Source organism: Ranitomeya imitator, chromosome 1 (assembly GCF_032444005.1).
Source record: "Ranitomeya imitator isolate aRanImi1 chromosome 1, aRanImi1.pri, whole genome shotgun sequence".
NCBI classification, from domain to species: Eukaryota; Metazoa; Chordata; class Amphibia; order Anura; family Dendrobatidae; genus Ranitomeya; species Ranitomeya imitator.
In genome coordinates this window covers 720,496,639-720,523,992 of record NC_091282.1, presented here as the reverse complement: position 1 = coordinate 720,523,992, position 27,354 = coordinate 720,496,639, and the positions used below count along the sequence as shown (strand labels likewise).

General features: G+C 43.9%; 1 protein-coding gene across 1 annotated transcript in view; it reads left to right on the top strand.

Moving 5' to 3' along the window:
* CDIN1 (CDAN1 interacting nuclease 1) overlaps positions 1-27,354 on the top strand; it is a 626,145-nt gene that overhangs the window by 104,923 nt on the left and 493,868 nt on the right. The gene's annotated exons all lie outside the window — the stretch shown is intronic.

The following is a 27,354-nucleotide window of genomic DNA, read 5'->3' as shown; positions in this document are numbered from 1 at the left end:
CGGATGACTTCTATTAAAAAACGGTTTAGGCCATGTTCACACAGTGCGTTTTTTTACTGCGGAACCGCCGCGATTTTGCCGCTGCGGCTCCGCAGCTGTTTTCCATGCAGGGTACAGTACACTGTACCCTATGGAAAACAGGAACCACTGTGCACATGATGCGGGAATCGGGAAAAAAAGCCGCGCTGAATAGCTGCGGTAAAAAAGAAGTACCATGTCACTTCTTTTTGTGGAACTGCAGCGGTTCTGCACCCATAGACCTCCATTGTGAGGTCAAACCCGCAGTAAAACCCGCAGATGAAAAATATATCTGCGGGTTTTACTGCGGTTTGTGGTGCAGAACCGCTGCAGTGTGGCTGCCCCCCGTGCTCCAATCCCACCCCCCCATGCTCCGATGCCACCCCCCCGTGCTCCGACGCCCCCCCCCGTGCCCTCATCTCCCCCCCTTATACTTACCCGGCCTCCCGGTGTCCGTCCGGCCGTCTTCTCCCTGGGCGCCGCCATCTTCCAAAATGGCGGGCGCATGCGCAGTGCGCCCGCCGAATCTGCCGGCCGGCAGATTCGTTCCAAAGTGCATTTTGATCACTGAGATATAACCTATCTCAGTGATCAAAATAAAAAAAATAGTAAATGACACCCCCCCCCCCCCCTTTGTCACCCCCATAGGTAGGGACAATAAAAAAATTAAGAATTTTTTTTTTTTCCACTAAGGTTAGAATAGGGGTAGGGTTAGGGTTAGGGTATTTTCAGCCATTTTAACCCTAAAAAACTTCCTAGAAAACACACAGACTCTGCATAGAAAACTGCATCAAAAAACGCATCAAAAACGCATCAAAAAACGCCCCAAAAAAGCACCAAAAAAAGGACCTGCGTTTTCTGCAAAGATCTGCGGTTTCAGTCCTGAAAAAAAAAGGAGGGAAATCAGGAACGTGTGAACATACCCTTATTGTGCATAAAAGTTACATTTCAACCCATTGCAGGTCTTTGTCAAGAAGCTATTGCGTTCTTGGCAAAACAAACCATTTCTTGATGCGTTATTACGCGGTTTGGACACTGTCATAATTATATTTGCATTATTACCAAGTGGCTTCCTTGGTTTTGGATCTGGCATCCCTCTGATGGAAGAGTGCTTCTGGCTGTACTTTCTACAGTTATAATGGGCTAGTCTGATCCAAAATACATAAGCATGTATAAGTTTGGGCACCTCTGGCCAAGATTGCTGTTATTGTGAAAAGCTAAGCAAGATGAAATGATCTCTAAAATTAAAGATGACACATTTGCTTTGTATTTTAGGCAAAAAAAAGTAGTATCACCCCATTTTAAAAGTATCATAGGTTGTAAACGCTTTTTGTAGCTTGACAAGATTCTTTAAATCCTTGTTTGAGAGATTTTCATCCATTCTTCCTTGGAAATTTTTTTTCCAGTTCTGTGAGATTCCTGGGTCGTTTTGCATGCACTACAATTTCAGGTCTAGCCACAGAGTTTCAATGATGTTCAAATCAGGGGACTGTGAGGGCCATTATTGTTGTGAATTCTGTTGTCGAGCTCCATCCTGTGGTCGTGAATGGTACTTCGGTGAGTTCTGTCCGTGGGCTCCCTCTGGTGGCTGTGAGTGGAGCTGCTGCTTCTGAGGTTCCTTACACAGGTGACGGGGTTTATCCTTTGGTTTGCTGCTCTATTTAACTCCACTTAGATCGTTACTCCATGCCAGCTGTCAATGTTTCTGCATTGCTTCAGTTCGCTCTTGGATCTTTCTGAGACCTGTCTCTTCCTGCAAGAAGCTAAGTCCCCGTTTGTTATTTTCTGTTCATGGTTTTCTAGTCCAGCTTGCTTTCATTATTTTGTCTTGCTAGCTGGAAGCTCTGGGATGCAGGGTGGCGCCTCGGCACCGTGAGTCGGTGCGGGGGTCTTTTTGCACACTCTGCGTGGTCTTTTGTAGTTTTTGTGCTGACCGCAAAGATACCTTTCCTATCCTCTGTCTATTTAGTTAGTCTGGCCTCCCTGTGCTAAAACCTGTTTCATTTCTGTGTTTGTGACTTTCATCTTAACTCACAGTTAATATATGTGGGGGGCTGCCTTTCTCCTTTGGGGAATTTCTCTGAGACAAGGTAGGCTTTACTTTCTATCTCTAGGGCTAGCTAGTTCTTAGGCTGTGACGAGGCGCCTAGGGAGCGTCAGGAGCGCTCCACGGCTATTTCTAGTGTGTGTGATAGGATTAGGGATTGCGGTCAGCAGAGCTCCCACATCCCAGAGCTTGTCCTGTTTGAGGTTTAACTATCAGGTCATTCCTGGTGCTCCTAACCACCAGGTCATAACACATTATAAAGCCTTCAGCTTGCACTTTTTGAGGCAATCTATTGATTTTGATATGTGTTTAGGATCACTATCCATTTCTTGAAGCCATCTGCTTTTCAACTTCAGCTTATGTTTGCATCAAAAATTTGTTGAAATGTCATTGAATTCATACTGCCCTCTACCTGTGAAATGTTCCCCATGCCATTGGCTGCAACACAACCCCAAAATCTGGTCTATGGTCTATCCACCCCTATGCCTAATAATTGGCGAGATGTTCTTTTCCAGAAATTCTGTGCCCTTTTTTCTCCACACATCCCTTTGATCATTGTGGCCAAAGAGTTCTATTTTAACCTTATCGGTTCACAGAACTTGTTTCCAAAATGCATCAGGCTTGTTTAAATGTTCTTTTCAATACTTCTGACGCTTAATTTTATGGTAAGGACGCAGGAGAGGTTTTCTTCTGATGACTCCTCCATGAGGGCCATATTTTTGCAGATGTCTCTGAACAGTAGAACAATGTACCACAACTCCAGAGTCTGCTAAATCTTTCTGACGGTCTTTTGCAGTCAAGTGGGGGTCCTGATTTGCTTCTCTAGCAATCCTACAAGCAGCTTTCAGTTAAATTTTGCTTGGTCTTCCAGACCTTTTCTTGACCTCCACTGTTCCTGGTATCTGCCATTTCGTCTTTACATTTCGAACTGAGGAAAGAGCAACTTGAAAACACTTTGTTATCTTCTTATAGCCATTCCCTGCTTTGTGGGCCTCCACCATTTTCAGTTTCAGAGTGCTGGGCAGCCGCTTAGACGAACCCATGGTTGCTGTTTTTTGGCACAAGGTTAGAGGAGGCTGGGTTTTCATACAGCTGGGAAAGTAGCATAACTTGGTCTTAACTAACAATGATAGTGAACAAGCCATAACCCTAACAAGCTTTACATACCCAGCAGAATTTTTGCTTTCTTGGCCTTTTTTTCAGAGAATATGAATGATAACACCAACATTTTTTCTCCACTCGTGGTTAGTGGTTGGGTGAAGCCATTTATTGTCAAACTTCTGTGTTTTATCTTTTTAAATCAAAATGACAACCCAAAACATCCAAATTACCTTGATCAAAAGTTCACATACTCATTCAGCTTTTATGCACACACACACACACACACACACACTGATTACAAGCAAACAGGTCACAGGTGAGGATGTTACCTTTAGTAGCCATTCAAACCCATTTGTGTCAACTTCTGTGCATGTTATCAGGCTAAAATCACCAGGGTATGTGAACTTTTAATCTGGGACATTTGGATGTTTTGGGTTGTCATTCTGATTTAAAAAGAGAAAACACAGTAGTTTGACAATAAAAGGCTTTACCCAAAAACTAACCATGAGTGGAGAAAAAGTTTGGATGTTATCATTCATGTTCTCTGAAAAAAGGTACCGTCACACTGAACGATATCGCTAGCGATCTGTGACGTTGCAGCGTCCTGGCTAGCGATATCGTTAAGTTTGACAGGCAGCAGCGATCTGGATCCTGCTGTGCCATCGTTGGTCGGAGCAGAAAGTCCAGAACTTTATTTGGTCGCTGGACTTCCCGCAGACATCGCTGAATCGGCATGTGTGACGCCGATTCAGCAATGTCTTCACTGGTAACCAGGGTAAACATTGGGTTACTAAGCGCAGGGCCGCGCTTAGTAACCCGATGTTTACCCTGGTTACCAGCGTAAACGTAAAAAAAAAAAAAAAACCACTACATACTTACCTTCCGCTGTCTGTCCTCCGGCGCTGTGCTTCTCTGCACTGTGAGCGCCGGCCAGCCGTAAAGCAGATTACAGCAGTGACGTCACCGCTGTGCTTTCCGGCTGGCGTTCACAGTCAGTGCAGGAAGCAGAGCGCCGGGGGACAGACACCGGAATGTAAGTATGTAGTGTTTTTTTTTTTTTTTTACGTTTACGCTGGTAACCAGGGTAAACATCGGGTTACTAAGCGCGGCCCTGCGCTTAGTAACCCGATGTTTACCCTGGTTTCCAGGGGACCGGCATCGTTGGTCGCCGGAGAGCCATCTGTGTGACAGCTCTCCAGCGACCAAACAGTGACGCTGCAGCGATCGGGATTGTTGTCTGGATCGCTGCAGCGTCGCTAAATGTGACGGTACCTTAGAGGTCAGAAAAGCAAATATTCTGGCAGTGTATGTACACTTTTAAGCACAACTGTAATTAAGGTCTGAAACCTTGGTCAACGTTTCTGAGCACACAAATCTCAAAGGGTGCTCAAGCTTTTGCATCAACCTATTTTCCTTTTTGAAATTTTTGAAATAAAAGATGACAGAATATGTGTATTTTGCATACAATACAAAGGAAATGCATAATCTTTAACTTTAGGCCTTTTAGAGATCATTTCAGCTTCAACTTGCTTAACTGTTCACAATAACAGTAATTTTGACCAGGGATGTCCAAACTTTTACATTTTACTGTACGTATCAGAGTAGTGAAAACTATGATTTTTTACACACAACCAGTCCATTGTATTGACTTGCATTGGTCCTCATGCTGCCTGTTTTGCATTGAGACAGCACACGGATGTTTACAGTATATACTCGAGAATAAGCCGAGATTTTCAGCCCAATTTTTGGGGCTGAAAGTCCCCCTCTTGGCTTATACTCGAGTCATACCCAGGGGTTGGCAGTGGAGGGGGAGCGGGGGCTGTCTAATTATACTCACCTGCTCCTGGCGCGGTCTCTGCAGGTCCCTGGCTCCCCGGCGCCGGCAGCTTCTTCCTGTACTGAGCGGTCACATGGTACCGCTCATTACAGTAATGAATATGCGGCTCCACCTCCCATAAGGATGGAGCCGCATATTTATTGCTGTAATGAATGATAACGGTGACCGCTCAGTACAGGGAGAAGCAGCAGCGCCGGGGAAGCAGGGACTGCACAGCGCCAGGAGCAGGTGAGTATAACGGTGAGGGGGAGCGCTGCGCGATATTCACCTGCTCCTCGTTCCGGGCGCCGCTCTGTCTTCAGCGTCTTCTGCAGTGAAACTCAGGTCAGAGGGCGCGGTGACGTGGTTTGTGCGCGCCCTCTGCCTTAACGTCAGTGCAGAAGACGCTGAAGACGGAGCGGCGCCGTAACAAAGTCAGGTGAATATTGAAAGTGCCGGGGGCCTGAGCGACGGAGAGGTGAGTATGTGATTTTTTTTTTTTTTTTATCACAGCAACAGCAAATGGGGCAAGTGTCTGTATGAAGCATCTTTTGGGGCCATAACGTTTGTGCAGCACTATAATTGGGCAAGTGTCTGTATAGAGCATCTTATGGGGCCATAACGTTTGTGCAGCACTATAATGGGGCAAGTGTCTGTATAGAGCATCTTATGTGGCCATAACTTATGTACAGCACTATATGGGGCAAGTGTCTTTATAGGGCCAGAATCAACGTTTGTGCAGCACTATACGGGGCATAATCAAGGTTTGTGCAGCACTATATGGGGCAAATATCTTTATGGAGCATCTTATGGGGCCATAATCAACATTTGTGCAGCATTATATTGGGCAAATGTGTCTATGGAGCATCTTATGGGGCCATTATTAACCTTTATGCAGGATTATATGGAGCATATTTTAATATGGAGCATCTTATGGGGCCCATCATAAACTTTATGGATCATTATATGGGGCTCCTGATTCAATATGGATATTCAAAAACACTTAACCTACTGATGTCTCAATTAATTTTACTTTTATTGGTATCTATTTTTACTTTTGACATTTACCGGTAGCTGCTGCATTTCCCACCCTAGGCTTATACTCGAGTCATTAAGTTTTCCCAGTTTTTTTGTGGCAAAATTAGGGGGGTCGGCTTATACTCGGGTCGGCTTATACTCAGGTATATACGGTAAATACATTTGCTTGAGTACTAAAGCTGCTTTCTCATCAGCTATACTTTCTTGTAGGTAAAACAGCTCAACTAAGTGATTGAGCAGGGAAACAGAGCACAGGGCTCCTGCAGTAAAAACTGCAGCATGACCTCTGTGTGTGATCGCAGCCTTAACACAGAGAGGTGACGTAAATTTTGCTGATGTGACAGTGGCTTCCCTGAATGGATAGGATATATTAGGCAGCCAATGTACAGTTTGCTTTGGAAGTTGATATAAGTTGGAGCATGAGATTTTACCAAGTGTGAGCTATTTTGAAAAGAGCCAAATTGTGATGGCTGGTAGACTGTGACCAAGGATTTCCTAAACAGGTCTTGTGGAGTGTTCTCGGTATGCAGTGAATAATATATACCAAACTGGTCCAAGGAATCTCAACCCAGAGCCACGACAGAGTCAATACTCGCTGAAGCGTCACTGATCATTGGAGGCCACTCTTGACAAGTTACAGGAAAAGCAGGATCTGCTGTTAATGCCTTTAGGCCTGATACCTTCAGATGTCTTATGGCCTCAACAGGCTTTCGTAGAGCCTTAGTAGGTTAATTTCTGTGGCAGTGTCTCAACATTGAAATTGGAACACCAAGAAGGAAAAGTCGTGGAATGATGGAAATCACAGGATGAATAGACATGATAGCGATATGCAAACTATGAAAAAATGGAAATACATTTTTCAAATTGGTATGAGCAATATGCGCAGAAAGCCCTGCACTTTCATGCCTTGGTTGCATCAATCAGGTTATTAATGATTGAGGAATAATGTGCCACTGAATGTACTTGGGTAAATGCAGGCAGCAATTACAAATTGCTGACCAGTGACGTCCAAGTTCGATTGAAGATAAGTCTTGAGATGCTGTAGACCATGGTTGCACATTTAAGCCACGCAGGCTGCTCACAGTGTTGCAAGCAAGCTGGGATTATCGTATTGAAAAAATGGCTCTTAGGGCACTTTGGTGAAATTGTCGTACAATTGTTGAGTTATTAGTGTACCTTGAATGAAGACTAGAGATGTCATACTACCATACATTATGCCAACGACACCATAATTCTTGGAGTAGGACCAGTTCCCAGTTCCCTCATGAGGGCCTCCTCATGTTGTTGCCCAAATGGTCTCCAGATGGAGACCCGAGACTGGAAAAGAGGTCTGTCCTCATCGGGGATGAGTCTCTCTTTTGTCTTGGATACATTGATAGCTGGAGATTGGTCTGATGAATACATGGCCACCACAATGAAGGGGCCATCACAAAGGAGCGTCACACCAGTCCTTACCTCCGGGGTTATGATGTTGGATTGCATATTGTACTGTAACCGGACCCCTCTAGTCTTCACTCCACGAACGGCTCAGCGTTACATTGATTTGGTCTTGGAGCCAGTAGTACGGTAATCTCTCCAATTTCCCAGGAGCCGTTTTTCCACAGGACAACACCAGGCTGCATGTTGCTTGTGCTACTTTGAATAGCCTGCATGTCCTAAATATGCTAGCATGACTTGCAAAATCTCTGAATTTGTCTCCCATCCAGGACATCTTGGACATCATTGGTCAGCAATTGCAAAAGGAAATGGCAGCAGCAGATCTTGATGATTTCTGTGCCCAAGTTCATTTGGTGTGGCAGAACATTTTTCAACCATTAGTAGCCTCATAAGTAGCAGCCAAGCTGTGTAAGTGTGGGGATTTCTGCATGTGGCGCTCATACTTGAGAATTAATAAAATCAGAAGTTTTCAAAATGTTGTCTCAATTTTTTCATTATTTGCATATCATCAACATGTCTATCCATCCAGTGATTTCCATAAGGCCATGACTTTTCCTTCTTGGTGTTGCAGTTTCAGTGTCTATGTTGAGGAGTGTAGAACATTAGAATTATTATTGTGGTTTTCGTGTCTTGGCTATGTAGTGACCATCTCCAGGTGCTGCATCTCAGCTCCTATTTAATACTTGAGTAGGTGCTGAGCTGCAGTACAGTACTGACTGTAGCCGTGCTAAAATGACTCCATTTACTATTTACATTGGCCGCTGTTGGAGCTGAAAAAAGTTTATTGGTGCAGTTTGTGTCGATTGCCAAGTTGTGTCCTTTCCTTTCACATGCCATATGGGTATACTTGTTCTAGTAATAGATTTTGAAGGATGGTGTTAAAGCTATCATTGTAGTGGTGTAAAATATATTTCAGTGCATTGTTGCAGTTAGCAATGACATCTACTATCAGCTACTACTCCCTGGTGCAATTTCTTGCGGAGTTTTTGCAGCTCCACTGAGTTTTACGTATTTGACACTAGAGAGTCTAAGATAGGGCAGGTAAAGTGATTCTTAACTATTTGTTATAGCTCCAGACATGGTACCTAGAGGAGGCGGCAGCAAACCCTGATCCAATAAAGGCGATGAGATTTAAGGGTTAATTTTGCATAATTATGTTCTGTGTTCAGAGCTCTCTCAAGACTAATTAAGGACGTCTGGCTCAATATGCTCCGTTAGGCTCCCTCCATACTTTTTGCATTAGTGCATCTCTCTCTGAGGACAATATCATAAACATGTGGGATTATGACTACTCGAAGTCTACTATTCTCAGCATGTTATTCTTATCAGTTTGGTCTTGAATAATTTCATTTTTTTTATGAAAAATATTTTATTTAATTTGCCTTTTTTAATTAATACATATTCTGAGTAGTGTTAAATCTTTATAAAGGACTCTTCCCAAATTTGTAAGTTATCCTCTGTCCACAGGATTTGGGATAAGCTACTGATCGCTGGGGGACTGGCCACTAAGACTCTCAATGATCCTGAGAATGGGGCCTTGGACTATATCGTCAATGGAATGGAGGTGCACATGTTTGACCTCCGCTCCATGCATTTTCTACTGGACAGTTGGAAATGTTTTTGCACTGTTTACAACTTTCTCCAACAATACCATAGAAAATCAATGGAATAGACATTGCATATGCGTGCCTCCACTCCATTCAAGTTGTGGCTCTTCAGGATCTGGTTCTAGTGGGTTTCAGAACCGTTTTCTCAGAATTGCTGGTGGCCCCAGCTGCCAAATCCCTATGATCAATATGCTTTCTCTTAAAGGGAACATGTCATATCCTTTTTAGCATGTTCACTAAATGTTCATGGAGACCAGTGCGCTGTTAGTGATGCAATGTGCATCATTAACATATTTTTCCCATTAAAATCGCCACTGTAATTCTTTTAAAAACACGCTATATATGGTTTTATCTTACCTGCACGTTTAGTCATAGGGGTGTGCTTCATCACGTTTAATCAGGCTTATCCCCGCCTACGCATTTTGAATTGTTTCTGGGGTTGCGCTGATGTCACTGTACATCCCACGCTTGCGCAGTGTTTATTGTCTTACGCACTTAGTCAGTGAAGCTGGGTACTAAACCCTGCTTCAGTGCACATGCGCGGGGAGACGCTCGTCACAGCACATGTGCGGATCGCCAATGGACAATGCGCAAGCGCGGGTCAACAATGTCATATTGGTCAAGTGCGGCTCCCTGTGCAAGCGCTGCAAAACAATAAACACTGAGTAAGCTCGGGATTTAAAGTGCAACCACGGGAGCATAATTCATATTGCTTGGGTGTCGACAGCCGTGACTGAATGTGATGAAGCACACCCCTATGACTAATCGAGCAGGTAAGATATAACTATATAAAATGATTTTTAGAAGGCATGTATCGGCGATTTTAATGGGAAAAACGTGTTAGTGATGCACATTGAAACGCGCTGGCGGCACGTCACATGCTGCAAAGGACATGACAGGTTCTCTTTGACCTGTAGATAAGGAATAACTTACGAATGGAATTCAAACAGAAACAACCCTGCACCATTCAGACTTGTGTGGCCTGATGGGACTGATTGCAGCTTGCCGACACCGGGATTTACATGTGGTCCACCCAGAAGAAAAAGTCTTCATGGAATCACAGAAAGGATGAAAAGGTGGTACTCTGTCCCATAAAAACTCTCCTTTATTTTAGCAAGTTAAAACATGGATGCAGGGAAGCGGGTCACCTGAAGGACGACGGCCGTTTCGCATCTAACTGGAAAGTGCTGGTCACCAGCATTAAGTTTTTCACCAATTTGTGCTACAATGTCTCTTTTGTAAAATCAAATCCGGTCTGTGGGAATTTTTTCAAATATACACAGACATAAGGAAACATGAGAGAAACCAGATGGGAAGAAGTCGCTGGGGACCTGCCTCCCGGACTAGTCCAATGACATCCTAGTTAGACCATTGCTGGTTGGCTTGCCTGAAAAACCACAGTAATTCAGCGTGGAACATACATGGCTACAAGAACGGACAATGTGCAACATGAATCTGCTCCTCAGGGTTCCTTTCAAAAGAATTATAGTTATGTAGGTTGAAAATAGACTTGAGTCCATCAAGTTCAACCTTTCCCTGCCAGTTATACAATCTGTCACCAAGTTTTTACTTCCCCATGTGAGGGCAGCAAACTATGAACCTAGAGTGTTGTGAATTCTGTGGCTGAATTCACTCCTGTGGTCACAAGTGGTACTGCAGCTTCTGGGCTTCCTCCCTCAGGTGTTCTGGTGAGCTCGTTGGCTGCCTTGTTATTTAACTCCACCTGATTCTGTCTTCCTTGCTCCTTGTCAATGTTCCAGTGTTGGATCTGAGCTTCTGGATCTTTCCTGTGGCCTGCTGCTCTGCTTAGATAAGTGCTTCTTTGCTTTTGTTGCTGTTTTTTCTGTCCAGCTTGTCTATTTGTTTTTGCTGGAAGCTCTGAGACGCAAAGGGTGTACCGCCATGCCGTTAGTTCGGCACGGTGGGTCTTTTTGCCCCCTTTGCGTAGTTTTTTGCTTTAGGGTTTTTTGTAGACTGCAAAGTTCTCTTTGCTATCCTCGCTCTATCTAGAATATCGGGCCTCACTTTGCTGAATATATTTCATCCCTACGTTTTGTCTTTTCATCTTGCTAACAGTCATTATATGTGGGGGGCTGCCTTTTCCTTTGGGGTATTTCTCTGAGGCAAGTCAGGCTTGTATTTCTATCTTCAGGCTAGTCAGTTCCTCAGGCTGTGCCGAGTTGCATAGGTAGTGTCAGGCGCAATCCACAGCTGCTTTTAGTTGTGTTTAGGATAGGTTCAGGTATTGCAGTCTACAGAGATTCCACGTCTCAGAGCTCGTTCTATTGTTTTTGGGTTATTGTCAGATCACTGTATGTGCTCTGATTACTGGCACACTGTGTTACTGGATTGCCTTCATAACAGTACAAGGAGCCCTACTAATGATTCTCAATAGAGGGAAAAAAGAAGTTTTGACATCTTTTTTTTTTCTCAGCTCTGTGTTCAGTCTTTTTTTTCCCCTAGACATTAGGGTGCTTCAGGACACAGCTGTGGACATGGATATTCAGGCTCTGTGCTCTTCAATGGATAATCTCGTTATAAATGTACAAAAGATTCAAGATACAATTGATCAGAAATCTATGCTAGAACCAAGAATTCCTATTCCTGATTTGTTTTTTGGTGATAGAACTAAGTTTCTGAGCTTCAAAAATAATTGTAAGCTATTTCTGGCCTTGAAACCTCATTCTTCTGGTAATTCAGTTCAACAGGTTTTGATTATTATTTCTTTTTTGCGCGGCGACTAGTGTTGAGCATTCCGATACCGCAAGTATCGGGTATCGGCCAATACTTGCGGTATCGGAATTCCGATACCGAGATCCGATACTTTTGTGGTATCGGGTATCGGTATCGGATACATAGAGATGTGTAAAATAAAGAATTAAAATAAAAAATATTGATATATTTACCTCTCCGGCGGCCCCTGGACTCAGCGCGGGTAACCGGCAGGCTTCGTTGTTCAAAATCAGCGCTTTTAGGACCTGAGAATCACGTCCCGGCTTCTGATTGGTCGCGGGCCGCCCATGTGACCGCCACGCGACCAATCACAAGCCGCTACGTCTTTGAAAGTCATTAACGCGCTCATTTTTAAAAATGAGCGCGTTAATAGCTTGCGGTGAAGTCGCGGCTTGTGATTGGTCGCGTGGCCGCGACCAATCACAAGCCGCTACGTCTTTGAAAGTCATTACCGCGCTCATTTTTAAAAATGAGCGCGTTAATAGCTTGCGGTGACGTCGCGGCTTGTGATTGGTCGCGTGGCCGCGACCAATCACAAGCCGCTACGTCTTTGAAAGCCATTAACGCGCTCATTTTTAAAAATGAGCGCGTTAATAGCTTGCGGTGACGTCGCGGCTTGTGATTGGTCGCGTGGCGGTCACATGGGCGGCCCGCGACCAATCAGAAGCCGGGACGTGATTCTCAGGTCCTAAAAGCGCTGATTTTGAACAACGAAGCCTGCCGGTTACCCGCGCTGAGTTCAGGGGCCGCCGGAGAGGTAAATATATCAATATTTTTTATTTTAATTCTTTATTTTACACATCCCTATGGATCCCAGGGCCTGAAGGAGAGTTTCCTCTCCTTCAGACCCTGGGAACCATGAGAATACCTTCCGATACTTGATGTCCCATTGACTTGTATTGGTATCGGATATCGGTATCGGCGATATCCGATATTTTTCGGGTATCGGCCGATACTATCTGATACCGATACTTTCAAGTATCGGACGGTATCGCTCAACACCTCAGGACTGGGCATTTTCTCTTGCGCCAGGAGACCCTGCATTGAGTGGTGTCGATGCGTTTTTCCTGGCGCTCGGATTGCTGTACGATGAGCCTAATTCAGTGGATCAGGCTGAGAAAAATTTGCTGGCTTTGTGCCAGGGTCAGGATGATATAGAAGTATATTGTCAGAAATTTAGGAAGTGGTCAGTACTCACTCTGTGGAATGAATCTGCGCTGGCAGCTTTGTTCAGAAAGGTCTCTCTGAGGCTCTTAAGGATGTCATGGTGGGTTTTCCTATGACTGCTGGTTTGAATGAGTCTATGTCTTTGGCCATTCAGATCGGTCGTCGCTTGCGCGAGCGTAAATCTGTGCACCATCTGGCGGTATTGTCTGAGATTAAACCTGAGCCTATGCAGTGCAATAGGACTATGACCAGAGTTGAACGGCAAGAACACAGACGTCTGAATGGGCTGTGTTTCTACTGTGGTGATTCCACTCATGCTATTTCTGATTGTCCTAAGCGCACTAAGCGGTTCGATAGGTCTGCCGTCATTGGTACTGTACAGTCCAAATTCCTTCTGTCCATTACCTTGATATGCTCTTTGTCATCGTATTCTGTCATGGCGTCTGTGGATTCAGGCGCTGCCCTGAATCTGATGGATTTGGATTATGCTAAACGTTGTGGGTTTTTCTTGGAGCCTTTGCGGTGTCCTATTCCGTTGAGAGGAATTGATGCTACGCCTTTGGCCAAGAATAAGCCTCAGTACTGGACCCAGCTGACCATGTGCATGGCTCCTGCACATCAGGAAGTTATTCGCTTTCTGGTGCTACATAATCTGCATGATGTGGTCGTGTTGGGGTTGCCATGGCTGCAAACCCATAATCCAGTATTGGATTGGAACTCTATGTCGGTATCCAGCTGGGGTTGTCAGGGGGTACATGGTGATGTTCCATTTTTGTCTATTTCGTCATCCACTCCTTCTGAGGTCCCAGAGTTCTTGTCTGATTATCAGGATGTATTTGAAGAGCCCAAGTCCGATGCCCTACCTCCGCATAGGGATTGTGATTGTGCTATCAATTTGATTCCTGGTAGTAAATTCCCTAAAGGTCGTTTATTTAATTTATCCGTGCCTGAACACACCGCTATGCGCAGTTATGTGAAGGAATCCCTGGAGAAGGGACATATTCGCCCATCGTCATCACCACTGGGAGCAGGGTTCTTTTTTGTAGCCAAGAAGGATGGTTCGCTGAGACCGTGTATTGATTACCGCCTTCTTAATAAGATCACTGTTAAGTTTCAGTATCCCTTGCCATTGTTATCTGACTTGTTTGCTCGGTTTAAGGGGGCCAGTTGGTTCACTAAGATAGATCTTCGTGGTGCGTATAATCTGGTGAGAATCAGGCAAGGAGATGAATGGAAAACGGCATTTAATACGCCCGAGGGTCATTTTGAGTATCTAGTGATGCCGTTCGGACTTGCCAATGCTCCATCTGTTTTTCAGTCTTTTATGCATGACATCTTCCGTGAGTATCTGGATAAATTCCTGATTGTTTACTTGGATGACATTTTGATCTTCTCAGATGATTGGGAGTCTCATGTGAAGCAGGTCAGAATGGTTTTCCAGGTCCTGCGTGCTAATTCTTTGTTCGTGAAGGGATCAAAGTGTCTCTTCGGTGTGCAGAAAGTTTCATTTTTGGGGTTCATCTTTTCCCCTTCTACTATCGAGATGGATCCGGTTAAGGTCCAAGCCATCCAGGATTGGACTCAGCCGACATCTCTGAAAAGTCTGCAAAAGTTCCTGGGCTTTGCTAATTTTTATCGTCGCTTCATCTGTAATTTTTCTAGCATTGCCAAACCATTGACCGATTTGACCAAGAAGGGTGCTGATTTGGTTAATTGGTCTTCTGCTGCCGTGGAAGCTTTTCAGGAGTTGAAGCGTCGTTTTTGTTCTGCCCCTGTGTTGTGTCAACCAGATGTTTCTCTTCCGTTCCAGGTCGAGGTTGATGCTTCTGAGATTGGAGCAGGGGCGGTTTTGTCACAGAGAGGTTCTGGTTGCTCAGTGTTGAAACCATGTGCTTTCTTTTCCAGGAAGTTTTCTGCTGCTGAGCGTAATTATGATGTGGGCAACCGAGAGTTGCTGGCCATGAAGTGGGCATTCGAGGAATGGCGTCATTGGCTTGAAGGAGCTAAGCATCGCGTGGTGGTATTGACTGATCATAAGAACCTTACTTATCTCGAGTCTGCCAAGCGCTTGAATCCTAGACAGGCCCGTTGGTCGTTATTTTTTGCTCGCTTCATAGTAACATAGTAACATAGTAACATAGTTAGTAAAGCCGAAAAAAGACATTTGTCCATCCAGTTCAGCCTATATTCCATCATAATAAATACCCAGATCTACGTCCTTCTACAGAACCTAATAATTGTATGATACAATATTGTTCTGCTCCAGGAAGACATCCAGGCCTCTCTTGAACCCCTCGACTGAGTTCGCCATCACCACCTCCTCAGGCAAGCAATTCCAGATTCTCACTGCCCTAACAGTAAAGAATCCTCTTCTATGTTGGTGGAAAAACCTTCTCTCCTCCAGACGCAAAGAATGCCCCCTTGTGCCCGTCACCTTCCTTGGTATAAACAGATCCTCAGCGAGATATTTGTATTGTCCCCTTATATACTTATACATGGTTATTAGATCGCCCCTCAGTCGTCTTTTTTCTAGACTAAATAATCCTAATTTCGCTAATCTATCTGGGTATTGTAGTTCTCCCATCCCCTTTATTAATTTTGTTGCCCTCCTTTGTACTCTCTCTAGTTCCATTATATCCTTCCTGAGCACCGGTGCCCAAAACTGGACACAGTACTCCATGTGCGGTCTAACTAGGGATTTGTACAGAGGCAGTATAATGCTCTCATCATGTGTATCCAGACCTCTTTTAATGCACCCCATGATCCTGTTTGCCTTGGCAGCTGCTGCCTGGCACTGGCTGCTCCAGGTAAGTTTATCATTAACTAGGATCCCCAAGTCCTTCTCCCTGTCAGATTTACCCAGTGGTTTCCCGTTCAGTGTGTAATGGTGATATTGATTCCCTCTTCCCATGTGTATAACCTTACATTTATCATTGTTAAACCTCATCTGCCACCTTTCAGCCCAAGTTTCCAACTTATCCAGATCCATCTGTAGCAGAATACTATCTTCTCTTGTATTAACTGCTTTACATAGTTTTGTATCATCTGCAAATATCGATATTTTACTGTGTAAACCTTCTACCAGATCATTAATGAATATGTTGAAGAGAACAGGTCCCAATACTGACCCCTGCGGTACCCCACTGGTCACAGCGACCCAGTTAGAGACTATACCATTTATAACCACCCTCTGCTTTCTATCACTAAGCCAGTTACTAACCCATTTACACACATTTTCCCCCAGACCAAGCATTCTCATTTTGTGTACCAACCTCTTGTGCGGCACGGTATCAAACGCTTTGGAAAAATCGAGATATACCACGTCCAATGACTCACCGTGGTCCAGTCTATAGCTTACCTCTTCATAAAAACTGATTAGATTGGTTTGACAGGAGCGATTTCTCATAAACCCATGCTGATATGGAGTTAAACAGTTATTCTCATTGAGATAATCCAGAATAACATCCCTCAGAAACCCTTCAAATATTTTACCAACAATAGAGGTTAGACTTACTGGCCTATAATTTCCAGGTTCACTTTTAGAGCCCTTTTTGAATATTGGCACCACATTTGCTATGCGCCAATCCTGCGGAACAGACCCTGTCACTATAGAGTCCCTAAAAATAAGAAATAATGGTTTATCTATTACATTACTTAGTTCTCTTAGTACTCGTGGGTGTATGCCATCCGGACCCGGAGATTCGATTTTGTGATTTCGTACCTTCCGGGCTCTAAAAATGTGAAGGCGGATGCTCTGTCTAGGAGTTTTGTGCCCGACTCTCCGGGTTTATCTGAGCCGGCGAGTATCCTCAAGGAAGGAGTCATTGTGTCTGCCATCTCCCCTGATTTGCGGCGAGTGTTGCAAAAATTTCAGGCTAATAAACCTGATCGTTGTCCGGCCGAGAAACTGTTCGTCCCTGATAGGTGGACTAGTAAAGTTATCTCTGAACTTCATTGTTCGGTGTTGGCTGGTCATCCAGGAATCTTTGGTACCAGAGAGTTAGTGGCTAGATCCTTCTGGTGGCCATCTCTGTCACGGGATGTACGTACTTTTGTGCAGTCATGTGGGATTTGTGCTAGGGCTAAGCCCTGCTGTTCACGTGGCAGTGGGTTGCTTTTGCCCTTGCCGGTCCCGAAGAGGCCTTGGACACATATTTCGATGGATTTCATTTCTGACCTTCCCGTTTCTCAAAAGATGTCAGTCATTTGGGTGGTCTGTGATCGCTTTTCTAAAATGGTCCATCTGGTGCCCTTGGTTAAATTGCCTTCCTCCTCTGATTTGGTGCCTTTGTTCTTCCAGCATGTGGTTCGTTTGCATGGCATTCCTGAGAATATTGTTTCTGACAGAGATTCCCAGTTTGTTTCAAGGTTTTGGCGAGCCTTTTGTGGTAGGATGGGCATTGACCTATCTTTTTCCTCGGCTTTCCATCCTCAGACTAATGGCCAGACCGAACTAACCAATCAGACCTTGGAAACATATCTGAGATGTTTTGTTTCTGCAGACCAGGATGATTGGGTGTCCTTTTTGCCGTTGGCTGAGTTCGCCCTTAATAATCGGGCCAGCTCGGCTACCTGGGTCTCTCCATTTTTCTGCAATTCTGGGTTCCATCCTCGTTTCTCTTCAGGACAGGTTGAGTCTTCGGACTGTCCTGGTGTGGATTCTGTGGTGGACAGGTTGCAGCAGATCTGGACTCAGGTAGTGGACAATTTGACCTTGTCCCAGGAGAAGGCTCAACGTTTCGCTAATCGCAGACGCCGTGTGGGTCCCCGACTTCGTGTTGGGGATCTGGTTTGGTTATCTTCTCGTCATATTCCTATGAAGGTTTCCTCTCCTAAATTTAAACCTCGTTTTATTGGTCTGTATAGGATTTCTGAGATTCTCAATCCTGTGTCCTTTCGTCTGACCCTCCCGGACTTCTTTTCCATACATAATGTATTCCATAGGTCGTTGTTGCGGAGATACGTGGCACCTATGGTTCCATCTGTTGAGCCTCCTGCCCCTGTTTTGGTGGAGGGGGAATTGGAGTATATTGTGGAGAAAATTTTGGATTCTCGTGTCTCTAGACGGAAACTCCAGTATCTGGTTAAATGGAAGGGTTATGCTCAGGAAGATAATTCCTGGGTTTTTGCCTCCGATGTCCATGCTCCAGATCTTGTTCGTGCCTTTCATGTGGCTCATCCTGGTCGGCCTGGGGGCTCTGGTGAGGGTTCGGTGACCCCTCCTCAAGGGGGGGGTACTGTTGTGAATTCTGTGGCTGAATTCACTCCTGTGGTCACAAGTGGTACTGCAGCTTCTGGGCTTCCTCCCTCAGGTGTTCTGGTGAGCTCGTTGGCTGCCTTGTTTTTTTAACTCCACTTGATTCTGTCTTCCTTGCTCCTTGTCAATGTTCCAGTGTTGGATCTGAGCTTCTGGATCTTTCCTGTGGCCTGCTGCTCTGCTTAGATAAGTGCTTCTTTGCTTTTGTTGCTGTTTTTTCTGTCCAGCTTGTCTATTTGTTTTTGCTGGAAGCTCTGAGACGCAAAGGGTGTACCGCCGTGCCGTTAGTTCGGCACGGTGGGTCTTTTTGCCCCCTTTGCGTGGTTTTTTGCTTTAGGGTTTTTTGTAGACTGCAAAGTTCTCTTTGCTATCCTCGCTCTATCTAGAATATCGGGCCTCACTTTGCTGAATCTATTTCATCCCTACGTTTTGTCTTTTCATCTTGCTAACAGTCATTATATGTGGGGGGCTGCCTTTTCCTTTGGGGTATTTCTCTGAGGCAAGTCAGGCTTGTATTTCTATCTTCAGGCTAGTCAGTTCCTCAGGCTGTGCCGAGTTGCATAGGTAGTGTCAGGCGCAATCCACAGCTGCCTTTAGTTGTGTTTAGGATAGGTTCAGGTATTGCAGTCTACAGAGATTCCACGTCTCAGAGCTCGTTCTATTGTTTTTGGGTTATTGTCAGATCACTGTATGTGCTCTGATTACTGGCACACTGTGTTACTGGATTGCCTTCATAACACTAGAGACCATGTATTTGGTGATGTGTTGCTTTTTCTGCTTCTGCTACAGTTTTCATAAAATCTGTTTAATCTGTGGCAGCTTTGCTAATCTTCTCATTGATGAGCTTTGTTATAATAATAATAATAATCTTTATTGTTATATAGCGCTAACATGTTCCGCAGCGCTTCACAGTTTGCACACATTATCATCACTGTCCCCAATGGGGCTCACAATCTAGAATCCCTATCAGTATTTCTTTGGAATGTGGGAGGAAACCGGAGTGCCCGGAGGAAACCCACGCAAACACGGAGAGAACATACAAACTCTTTGCTGATGTTGTCCTGGGTGGGATTAGAACCCGGGATCCCAGCGCTGCAAGGCTGCTGTGCTAACCACTGTGCCACCGTGCTACCCCCCCCCCCCCCATCTGCGCCATAGCTCCGGATCCTGCGAAGGCTCAGTCCCATAACACTTGTGACGCTGCAGAGACAAAGCTGCCTCATCTGGCATCATCGGAGCGCAATCAGTTCAATAGCGCAGTGATGCTGCCGGCCCGAACTGTCAGTCAAGCTGGGGCGCAGGCCCACCTCCCGTTGATCAGGAAACCAGGTAGCTGGGGAACGGTGCTCCTGAAGAAGAGACAAATTATGAAAACTCTTTAATTTCAGTCTTCTTATAACTTTATCGATTTTAAAACAGTCTAATATTCTGGTAACTTTGTCCAGAAGACAGTCAAAACCCATAAAAGAGCAGATCCATTTTGACGGTGCTTACTGAGACAGGTACATGCCGCGTTACAATACTTTATGCCTATTCTTCACAAAGATCAATAATTGCTTAAAAGTTGCACTTAATTGGGTGAATAAACTCCATTTTTCTTTTACATCAAATTTGGAATGTGAAAAAACTTTTGGGGGGAAATGATACATTGCCTGTACCAACAAAAAATGTCTAAATTATAGCCGAATATTTGGCTAACACGGTACCAAGATATATTTCTTTCCTAAATTATAGCCGTTCACTCTAACCCTTTATTTTTTTTCTGCTGCCATATGAGAGACTTGGAAATCTGAGTTTGGCAGAAAACTGATCGTTAATCATACTGAAATGGGCTGGTCTGATCCTAGTAACATTCAGTAGGTAGCTGCAACATTCTCGAAGACTTGTCTTGTTTTTGGGGGCCGATAAATGTTGACCAACATTGGCCTATTGCATGAAGCTACGTCTTTGTTAATATTATTAATACATTTGGATAGCGAGAGCGTATATCCTGTTCAGCTGCTTTCACGTCCCAAGTCTCCCACTGTCCAACCACCATACATATTTATCTCAATACATTTCCACGCTCTGCTGATCCTTTTGATGCATGTCCCACACCAGGCTTGACAGAGCACTTATGCCCCCAAGAAGACAGTTCTGTACTCCTACGCACATTTGACACATGGTTATGCTAAATACTGAAACAGCATGAGGCTCATGTCATTAGCAGTAATTAACTTAATGAAAGCCACCTGGCTTTAAAAAAAAATAATTAATTGGTTGTAAATAATAAACTTAGATATAATTTATAGGTTCCGCCATTTGGTTTCACATACAGTCCCAACAGGAATTTTTAAAATATACTCTGGAAAATCATGACACAGTGGTAAACGCTTGCCTCATCCAAAACTGCAGGTCCGTTTTTTTTGTGTGGCCACAAAGTTGTCCCCGTCAGTTTATCAATGGCGCGTTGCATTTCTCTGTTTAGTTACGATACCCCAAAGGTGGTTACAAAAATCTGCAGTCATTTCCTCCTTTTATAGGAGCTTTTGTATTTCCACCTTATTCTCTATTACACTTTGCTCCACTTTTTAATGTTTTCTTTAAGTCTTTTTTTAATTTTATTCATACCTCGATAACTTTGCTCATCCAGATAGGCAATTTTTTCAGCTTGACTCTTTTTTTTTTTTGTTTAGTTTTTTTGTGCATCTCACTCCAGTCCCTGCCTGGAGTAGGGTTTTTGGAGGAGTTTCCAGTTTGCCGTACTTTTAGGCAAATGTGAAACTTTTTAAAGGCTTTGCTACTTTTTTTTTCATGGTAGAATGTTGCTATTCTGTTTGAAGGGGGAATACAAAGCATTTTTTATTTTGCAGAAAGTAATGAACTGTGTGCAATTTTGGAAACTTTGGAGCAAAAAAATGTTGGCAAATATCACAAGACAAAAATAATAGCAAAGCTACTTAAGAAATGGCAAATTACGAATCGGTGACTCCATGTTGGGCATGTTAGGATGTAGGTTGAATTTGATGGACTTAAGTCTATCTTCAACCTTAAAAAATATGAAACTATGTTGGTGATCTACAATTACTCCTAATATATAATCTTAGCCCAAAATTCAACACAAATGGCAGTGGTAGTGTAATAAAACTAGGACCGTCTCTAATATATGCTGTAAGATGGCCGCCGGACGAGTCCTTGAGTGGAGATATGTGTCATCGCGGCTATTAGCTGCGGTGATGTGAGCTCGGAAGCGTGCTCAAGCACATATAGTGCTAAGAGAGTTATCAGGCTATTCCAGGGCCGGGTTTTACAAGCAGTCATAAGAGAGTTATGCGCACATAACCCAACCCCCAGGGGTGTGGTTTGGCAGATAAAATGGAGGCCGAGTCTCCTTCAGTGTGGCTGGAGGTGTGGAGACCTTCAGTGTGTGTTGCTAAAGGCACTGACCTGAGCGGGCGGACCCGCAATACCATATTAACTTTTTGTTTTCAGTTTTTCACTTTGTGGCAGAAAAGGCTTTGTTTTGTTTTGTCACCCAGAGCAGTTTATGAAGTCAAATAAACTTGCCTGGACTTTGCATGAATTCTGCCTCCTGTGCCAACCTCAAGAGCCACTGAGTGAATACAAACCTCTTCAATGCTTAGCAATGTTTGCTGGGGATTGCTACAAGTAGAGTTGGTGTGAATGGATTCATATTGGTAACATTAGTAATCTGTGGTCCTTAGACGGGAGCCCTGGGCGTTGGACAGGAACCGTCTTCTACATCCCGCTCTCTATGGCTCTTTTGATTATCCGGCCTGCCGCCTGTCATTGTTGCCGCACACTTGTGACTTCACTTCAAGGTGACTAATCAATGGAAGAGCTGGGAGTGCCGTCAAGTAGGAGGTGGGTTTCATGGCTCCTATCCAGCGATCACATATTACTGACATGGCCAGTGGACTGGGTCCTGCAAATCAATTCACACCAATTCAACAGATTTGTAATAGCTTTCTTGGATGTCGTATATATCGGATGTTCACTCATCCGTGTTTCATGGTTAGGATAGGTGCACACCACCGTTTTATCTCCATTCAAAAAAAACTGACCGATTTTTCTGATCAGAGTTTGATCATAGGTTTATTAGAGTGAGATCAGTTTTTCTCTTAGGAAAAGAGAAAAAAAAATTCTCCATCTTCTCCAGTCAGTCATTGAATGTTGTTGTGATGTTATCCGAATGTGGTCTTAAGGTACCGTCACACTAAGCGACGCTGCAGCGATACCGACAACGATCCGGATCGCTGCAGCGTCGCTGTTTGGTTGCTGGAGAGCTGTCACACAGACACCTCTACAGCGACCAACGATGCCGGTAACCAGGGTAAACATCGGGTTACTAAGCGCAGGGCCGCGCTTAGTAACCCGATGTTTACCCTGGTTACCATCGTTAAAGTAAAAAAACAACCACTACATACTTACCTACCGCTGTCTGTCCCCTGCGCTCAGCTTCTCTGCACTCCTCCTGCACTGACTGTGAGCACAGCGGCCGGAAAGCAGAGCGGTGACGTCACCGCTCTGCTTTCCGGCTTCCCGGCGCTCACAGCCAGAGCAGAGAAGCAGAGCGCCGAGGACAGACAGCGGTAGGTAAGTATGTAGTGGTTGTTTTTTTACTTTAACGATGGTAACCAGGGTAAACATCGGGTTACTAAGCGCGGCCCTGCGCTTAGTAACCCGATGTTTACCCTGGTTACCAGCGAAGACATCGCTGAATCGGTGTCACACACGCCGATTCAGCGATGTCAGCGGGAGAGCCAGCGACGAAATAAAGTTATGGCCTTTCTTTCCCGACCAGAGACATCACAGCAGGGGCCTGATCGCTGCTGCCTGTCACACTGGACGATATCGCTAGCCAGGACGCTGCAACGTCACAGATCGCTAGCGATATCGTCTAGTGTGACGGTACCTTTATAATTTCCGTGGGTCCATAGACATCAATATTGGACTTTTGCACAACCCCATGGAATATCATAGGTACGAGTTAGAATCATAGAATCATAGAATGGTAGAGTTGGAAGGGACCTCCTGGGTCATCTGGTCCAACCCCCTGCTCAAAGCAGGATTAACTAAATTATCGCAGACAGATATTCCTTCCATGGAAGGAGAACTCACCACCTCACGTGGCAGCCTTTTCCACTCCTTGATCACCCTAACTGTCAAAAAGTTTTTTCTAATATCTAATCTGTCTCCTCCTATTCAGTTTCATCCTATTGCTTCTATTCTTTCCTTGTGCAAATGAGAATAAAGATGATCCTTCTACACTGTGACAGCCCTTGGGATATTTGTAGACAGCTATTAAGTCTCTCAGTCTGATTTCTTGCAAGCTAAACATTCCCAAATCCTGTAACCGTTCCTAATAGGACATGATTTGCAGACCGGTCACCAATCTGGTCGCTCATCTCTGAACTTGCTCGAGTAGAGGGCAATAATGACTTTGCGTGATCTAGACTGTATGCTTCTGTTAATACATCCCAGAATTGCATTTGCCTTTTTGCTGCTGCATCACACTGTTGACTCATGTTCAGTCTGTGATCTATTAGTATTCCCAAGTCTTTTTCAAATGTGCTGTTGCTTAGCCCTATTCCTCTCATTCTGTATATGCTTTTTTCATTTTTATTGCCCCGATGTAGTACTTTGCATTTTTCCTTGTTAAAAACCATTCTGTTAGTTGCTGCCCACTTCTCCACTTTATTTATATCTTTTTGAATCCTCTTTCTCTCTTCTCTAGTATTAGCTATCTCTCCTAGCTTTGTGTCATCAGCAAATTAATCAGTGTACCCAGAATTCCTTCATCTAAATAATTGATAAAGATGTTGAACAATACACAGCCCAAGACAGAACCCTGTGGTACCCCACTTGAGACATTCTTCCAGCTGGATGTGCAGCCATTTACGACCACTCTTTGGGTCCGATCACTAAGCCAGTTATGAATCCACTTAACAGTTGCCTTGTCCATTCCATACTTAGTCATTTTTTCAATAAGAATGGCGTGAGATACTTTGTTAAATGTTTTGTTGAAGTCAAGATATACTATATCTACAGCATTTCCCTGATACACCCAGTCAGTGATTCTGTCATAGAAGGAAATTAAGTTAGTCTTGACCCACTGGAGCCCTTAGACTGATTATAGATTTTTATTTTGTAAACTGTCGTTTTTAAATTTGTGGTACAGTTAAAAAACATCTGAAATGATGTTTGATTAGCAAGTTATACAAGCTACTAATATCAGCCGTGCCCTGATCTGAGGATATCTGCTTTGGTCCCAGTTTTTTGCAGCACTCCTTTTGCTTTTGATTTCCTGTATCACATATCATCATTGATTTGTATGAAGGGGCTGGCTAATTGTCTCACTTTTCTGTCGTAGCTAATGCATAAAGGGGCTGGCTAATTGGCTCACTTTTCTGTCATAGTCAATGCATATCGGGGCTGGCTAATTGACTAACTTTTCTGTCGTAGCCAATGCATAAAGGGCCTGGCTATTTGGCTCACCTTTCTGTCTTAGCCAATGCATTTTGGGACTGGCTAATTTGCTCACTTTTCTTTCGTAGCCAGTGCATAAAGGGGCTGGCTAATTGGTTCACTTTTCTGTCATAGCCAATGCATAAGGGGGCTGTCTTAGCTATATATATATATATGAGCCAGTTAGTCAAGCATGTTCCCATACAGCACTGATGATGGGCCAACATGGGAAACACTTTTTTTTTTTAATTTCCTTCAGCACAATCTAGAAGTGGACGTTCCCTGACTTGAGGCCAGATTTCTTTAGATCTGGTCACCTTCTGTTCGTAACTTCATGCCTATTTTACTTTTTTTTTTTTTTAAAAGGGTTATTCCCCAAACTGTAAGTTATCCGCTATCCATAGGTCAGGGACTTCAAACCATTGGAAGTCTCCACGATCCTGAGAACCATGCTCTGTAGCCTCGACTTGAATGGAGGACAGGTGCACATGCTTAACTTCTGATCTGTTCCTATGAGACCCATGGAAAAAGCAGAATAGAGGACTTGGCTGTTTCCGGCAGTCCCATAGACGATGAATGGAGCAGAGGTGTGCATGCTATGAGACCCCATGAGAAAACTGTGTAAAGTCCTCAGCTATTTCTGGCAGTCCCATAGACGATGAATGGAGCAGAGGTGCCCATGGTTGACTTCTGCTCTGTTCCAATGAGAATCCAGGAAAAAGCTGATCAGCGTACTTGGCGATTTCGGGCAACGTCGTAGACAATGAATGGAGCCAAAGTCGAGCATCGAGGCTCTGTAGAGCATGGTTCCCAGGATCTAGAGTTCCATACTTGGAATTACTGGTGGCTCCAGAGGTTGGACCCCGAGCAATCAGCAAAATATCCCCTAACCTATAGATAGGGGATAACTTGTGCTTTTGGAAATAACCCTTTAACTATACAGGAAATATTTACATTTTTTTCTGTCATGAACATTTTAGTCATGTGTTTGTGATGCCTTTTTTTCTCTCCGTAATTTCCTGAAAAATTCTGTAATAGAATAGTGTGATGATTTAACGGCATTTTTGGAAAATCGCAGGAAATGTGCAGTTCAAATGCATCAACTGAACACGGCCTAAATATATATTTTGCATTGAGATTTTACATCTAAGTAGCTCACAGGAATAAGAACTGACTACATGTAAGATGTGTTCATCTGGACGACTGATATGCGCTAATGCTTTTAATCACATGGAGACACTGCAGTAACTTTCTATGGCAGCCACTAGAAGAATGAAAAGTTTGTGCTCATTTATCCCCGTCCTTCCACGTAGTAATTATTCTTTCAATTTGACCACAGAGAAGATCCCATAGGGCTTAATGTTCTTTCTGGGAATTTTACATACTGATAACAAAGCAAAATCTGTGTAATAAATACAATAAATAATCCTATAAATAATCCCAATACAGCAAAAAGGACTAATAAAACGTAACTTTTAATACTCAAAAAGTAACCTAAAAAAAACACAAATCACCCAAGTGAAAAATAAACCATAACAGTGTACCAGTTATGACTTGTATTGTTTAAGATTATTGTACTTGTTTTCATTATGTATACCCCTCCTCACATGTAAAGCGCCATGGAATAAATGGCGCTATAACAATAAATAATAATAATAATAATAACAGGGGCTATGTCTCTACCATATAACGTGATGGTCCATAGAGACTAGTGAGCCCTCTATAGGATAAAACAGAACTCGACTGCAATAACAACAGCCAGAATCCTGATTGCTGAGGCAGTGAATATGACAAAACGGTGCCACCAATGTTTATATGTGGACACAGCAAATCTACTGCACTCAGTCACATAAGACCAGAAAAAAACAGTCCTAGCATATATTGTAAAAAATACTTGCTGGTGTTTAATAAATATACATATAAATAAGGAACGGTCTCACCAATTCCAAAGCGAGGGCAACGGAGCACCAGATAATCCCCTGTTAGGTAGACATCCAGGATACGAAGGGATGACTGTCCCTATATCAATCCCTATGGGGCTATAAATAGTCTATTTCCCAAAGCTCCTGCCCTTACAAGGGCAGTCCACAACTACCCCTATACATAAGAAGCCCTGCACTCTCCCTTATAAATTCGTCCCTACGCGTTTCGTCCAAGACAACTCTTCAGGGGACATGCTTGCTTGTAGAGAAGGAGTGCCTAAATATTAAAGTAGAGGGACATAAAGTCCTGCCGCCCTCTATGCTATCAAGCATAGAATGGGAATGGGAATTTTACATACTGAAGAAGTGCTCTTTTGATGTGGTCTAAGTGGTAAATTCGTCCTAGTATGTGCACGGAGGAATAAAACTTGTGGAACAAGATAATTAATCCTATATAACACCGCGCCAGTGTTTTGTTTCCAGATAGATATTGCCTGTAGAAAGAAAATAAGAGGAGAGGAACCCAAAATATGCTAATGACGCTCTCCATCCCGCTGTAAAGTAAAAGCAGATTTATTGGAAATGTAATTTGTACAAGTTGTGTCCAGTAGGAAAATATATCAGAAGTAATGAATTGGGTTTTAAGATGGGATGAGGGGCAGATCTCCGCAGAGGACAATTGAGCCGGAGCGGTAACAGTCGTACTTATTGATCGGCATGAGAAGTTGGAGACAGCACAAAGT